Below are 5,318 nucleotides of genomic sequence, written 5' to 3'. Positions count from 1 at the left end.
ACGTGCGGTCCCATTGACTCCAGCCGGGGGGGCTGCGTGGACCGGCGCGCTGCTCGGCATTCACGTCCGGTCGTGCGTACCGTCTCGTCCGGCGGGGGGAACGACGGCGGCTCGGCGGCTCTCCAGCGCCTCCGGACGGCGCGCCGACGTCTCCAGCCGGCGCGTCAAAGCACCGCGATCAGACACCGACGACCGGAGACCGAGCCTGGGGGAGGGGTGGGGGTGGGGGGGGGCTGTTTGCGTTGTCGGTCCTCCAACTGTGCTCCAGAACCCTCCCCGACCCGCTGGTGATGCTGGAGGTGGTGCAGCAGAGTGAAGCTGGCTGTGGGTGTGAGCGCCTCCACTGAAGGCAGTCGAGCCCAGAACGGAAACACCGGATGGACTGAATGTACTCACAGGTGTCTCTGAACGCTTTCACGCTTGTCTACTGCTGAATAGTGAAGGCCAGCCGTCTCCATCATCATCATCATCATCATCATCATCATCATCATCATCATTACACGTGACACACGCGCGAACATCAACATCCATCCAGAAGCGCAACCGCAGTCAACGCGCAAACTTGTCACCAGAGCCCCTCTCCTGTGATCGCCTCTCCTCCTGCTTCACGTTGCCCACTTACTGAGCCAGTCCTCTGAATTATTGCTGCCCACTCCGACATTAAATATGCATGCAGTGGCCCCCGCAAACAGCCTCCTGCGCTCAGAGCTGCTTTTTCCACGTGCCTCTTGACTTTTACCGCTAAATCGACCCCATCGCGTTGTTCCAGACGCACGGAAGCGCAACACAAGTGTGCGTTCAGTACCTGATGGGATCCCCGCTGCGCGCCGTGCACTTTAAGCTCTGTGGGATGTGTGTGTGTGTGTGTGTGTGTGTGTGTGTGTGTGTGTGCGTGCGTGTCGGGGGGAATAAAGTCCCAGGCTCAAGTGTCGGCTTCACCCCGGACGCACCTCCACTCGTAGCCCGCTGCCTCTGACGCGCTCCAGAGGCGGTGGTGGAGGGTGGAGGGGGTTATTGTAGTGGTTATTTATTTATTTTTCATGTTGCCCTCTTCTGCAGGCTACTACTCACCCCTCCAGTGTGTGTCTGTGTGTGTGGGCGGGGGAGGGGAGGGGGTCGAGTGTGAGGGAGAGATAGAAACACATCCACCAGTAAGACAGTAGTAGCTAAATTAAACTGTAAAAGCATGTGAAAGTTAACCTGGATTATTTTTTTAGGAGGCACTAAAAAATGGAGAAAGGCCAAATTTTATCCTCGATTGGAAGGGCAATGAATGAATGAATGAATGAATGAATGAATGAATACCCCCCCAAAACAAAACAAAACAAGAGTTTCCCCCGCCTCACATGGTAGAAGATGAATGAAGATGAATATATAAATAAGATATAACAGAAACCCTGAATCTGAACTCTCTAAAGGCCCCATGTTGGGGTCCGGTGTCCACATGGGGTCACCTTATGAATTAAATCCTGGTTTATGTTTTACACGTACTGGACTTCAGCTCGGAAAACGCGTCTGGTGGGGTTTTACTGCCTGAGGTGGAATCCTGAAATGTTTTCTCTTGCGGTGTTGAGGAAAGTCACCTGACCTGCTTCTAGGAGGATCTCTTCTGAGTGAGAATTCAATATATTCCAAAGAAAAAGCGCAGACAATCAGAGGTGGCCTGTCTTTCCTTGAACCCAGAGAGAAACGGCACCTAGACGACCCCAACATGAATATTTTACATGCACCAGAATTTCCGGTCACGACACTGGGGCTTTCCAAAATGAGTGTGGATTATGAGGCATGGTAGGTCACTCAGGGGGGAGAACCAGGACTAAAATGGGATTTTCTTAGATTTGGTGTGGAGAGGAATCGGATGGAGAGAGAAGGGACAGCAAGCCTTTGTTCCTGGTTCAGTTTGATGGGATTGGGCTCTGACCCAAAGAGAAGAGCCACAGCAGGCGAAAGGTGAGATTAATCCTTAGAGGAATACGAATTGTGGTTTCCAGATTAAGTAAATTCCACAAACCTCTTTATTTTCTCTCATCCTCTTCTGTCTTAGCTTGCAAATTCTGAAGGGGCAACCACCGCTGATGTGTCAGGAGGGGCAAACGCAGGAGTTCTGCTCACACACACACACACACACACACACACACACACACACACACACACACACACACACACACACAGAACCGTACCTGCATGGATGTGTTGGTTCCTCCTCGTAATCCCATTACGACGCTGCAGATTCAGAGTTCATTTCCAGTTTTGTGTCATGTGAAAATGTGGAAAATCTGAACTGGCAGCAGCTTTTGACTTAAAGCTTCTTACGGCAGAAGCTCTTCAACTAAATTAATTCAACTAGTAGTGGAGGCACATCCATCTCTGATGGGCAGGAAGTAAACACGCTTCTTTGTCGATGTGCTTCCCAGAGGCAAATCGCTCTCGTTTATTGAATTTTTCTACACCGACTACTTGATGAAAGCGAACTGGAGACACGTCAGGTTGTGTTGATGCCGTATTATTGACTCGTTACTCACTGGTCGTGAGTACACTGACTTGTGCCCAAGTGTATAAATACGTTTGTGTTGCCACGGTCTTCAGGAGGCCGTGGCAGCGAATTGAGACGCCGCCAAAGAGTGAAAGCAAAACCAGAGTTTGTGTTGAAGGAGTGAGAGGAAATGAAGTGACGCGGGTGAAGAAAGGAAGTGGAGAAAGTGAAAGAAAAGGACGCTCTGAGAGTCCATCCACTTACAGTTAGAGACGGTGGTGTTCCATACGGTTTATCTTGAGCCGTCCTGCGCCCGTCGCCGTGGGAACGATTCAACGAGGGTGAAGTACACATTATAAATCACTCCAGGTAGACCTTAACTCTGTTTTAAGCAAGGAGACTGGGACAGATAAAAGAAGTCAGGTAAATAATTATTACAATCTTCCACTTCCTCCCCCTCAGCCTCTCCTGCCCCCCCCCCCCCGTCTCCCATCTGCCTCGTCTCTGACTGACTCTGACGAATCCCAGCCTCATTAATTACATTCAGGCTCTCCCCTTGACCACAAGAACATCTTATCTCTGGCTTTTGTTGGGGTTGCGACAGTACTGTGGGCCGTACTTTATTCTTTCTCTCATCGTGTTCACATTCTGGCACAGTTCCATTCTCTTGCATTCACTTCCTGTTTTGCGATCTTCCTAAATGGCTCTCTGATCCATTCTGGCAGCCTTTAACTACTCGGCCACTTGAGATTTAGAGCAGGTTTCTGAGTCGGTGCTGTTCATGGAGACAATCAGGCCTTCCACACAAACGATGACCGCAGTGAATCAGCGCCTGAATGAAACAGCCACTGGATTCAGACCCACGCTCAGCATTTTTTAACCTCGAACTACAGGCGTAGTCAAAGCTGTCGGTGTAGAAACGAGCAGGACGGCCGACTAATCTCAGGTTAGCTGCAGCTGAATGATTTGATTTGGTTGAACAGTTACAGACGCAGACGGAGGATTTGTTCCCTTGGTGGGGAAGTCGGTTTAATTGGCCACGTTTTGCATCACAGCGCACCACCACGGAGTTGTTTTTTAAACTGTTTTTTAAAAAATATATACAGTATATAGGAGGCTTTTTCAGGCCTCGTTGGAATCAACCTCTCTGACTCCTACTCCTAATTAAGACTGTAATCTTTCCTTTAATGGGGCAGAGTTACTGTTTACTTTGTGAAGTGAATGAAATTGTTTTCCTGCTGTGCAGCAGGAAGACAAGACAGTAAACTAGTCCCCTCAGTTTCAGTCAGAGGAAGGGACACAGGGTTTTAACTTTTACACAGGTAAACACAGGTAAAAATACAAGAGTAATTACAGAGATAAATACAGGAGACCAGATGAGGCTTCTGAAAAGAAGACGTTTCATTTTGTTCCAGTCAGATTCATCATTCAATCATATTCATTTTTTTAGTGAGTAATTTAAAAAAAGAAAAAGATGCCCTTTGACCTGTCCCATTCTTCTGAAGTTGGTGCTTTTCTGTGTCCTCAGTGGAGTGGTGGGGATTTTCATCACCTGTTTGCTGCGTATCAGATCCTGGGTTCAGATCCCATCCTGGTGCCTTTATTTGGAACATTGACTTGTTCCCTCCGCATCAGTGTCCTCAAACATGCATTAACAACACAGTTTGAAATGGACGACAACAAAATGTATTCAATTTTAAAAATGAAAGTGGAGTAAAAACATACGAGGCGCAGCGAAAAATAATTTAGTGCAAACACCTCCATATTTGCAAAAAAAATGTTCTCCAGTGTTTTACAATCAGACCAACAGATTCTCTGTCATCTTTAAAAGTGTGCAAAGAGCATTTGTGACGAAGTGGAGCTGGGCGGACAGAAAGCCGCTCTGCTTGTTTCTGCTTCTGGTCCTGACATTTGATCTGTCGCTCAAGCGCTGCCACTCCAAGAAGGCACTCAGGAAAACTACTGCGGCTGCTGAACGTCTGACATCACCTTCCTCTGTTCAGGGAATATTAATAAAGCAGGAGCAGTGTGTTTGTGTGTCGGTGAGCGAGGAGGAGGATGGGATGGAGAGCGAGCGTTTGACAAGCATCTCAGAGTTTGGTTGACAGGACCGACTCGTCCTTGGTGATGATGGGACTGTCACGTCCAGCGACGCAACCATCAGCACACAAAGAAGTAGACTTTATTGTTGTCCAGGAGTCTTACATACATTCTGGCGAATTATAACATATTTTTGTTTGTTTACCCCCAAACAACCCCCCTACAGAAGACATCCCTTCCCCCTCCATCTCAAAACACTATTTAACTATGGAATGGATCCCTCTTGATAATAAGTTCCAGTCACCGTCTTTATCTTAATGATTCAGTCATAAAGTTAAAGGAGATAATGCCCAAAAAAGTGTTCAGTGGTTAGAGAGTGACTGAGTTTAATGAAATGAAAAGAGGTAAAATGAGGATCCACATTTGATTAAAGTCTAATAATTTCAATAAAACATGTGGAAGGAATGAAGTAATACCGGGAGTTCACTCTGAGCTCATCCACTGACAACAAAAATTGTTGAACAGATGTGCAAATGTTTCAAGTTTGTGTCGTTGCTGTGGAAACCCACAGAAATCACTCGATAAAATAAACAACACATAATGATGGAAGGCTCGCACTGTAAAACTTTTCGCGTCACATTTACAGTAATTAATTGGCTGCGGCTTCATTTGCAAAGTACATCAAATTTATTACTATGTTTTAGACTCACAGTGAATCACTAGAAGTAAACGTACACCTCATTACTCAATACGCCTCTGCGTATTTACAGCATGTTGAATGTATTTGAATCCACACTGTGTATCT

Source organism: Antennarius striatus, chromosome 17, assembly GCF_040054535.1.
Source record: "Antennarius striatus isolate MH-2024 chromosome 17, ASM4005453v1, whole genome shotgun sequence".
In the NCBI taxonomy this organism is placed as follows: domain Eukaryota; kingdom Metazoa; phylum Chordata; class Actinopteri; order Lophiiformes; family Antennariidae; genus Antennarius; species Antennarius striatus.
This window is presented reverse-complemented; position numbering follows the sequence as displayed.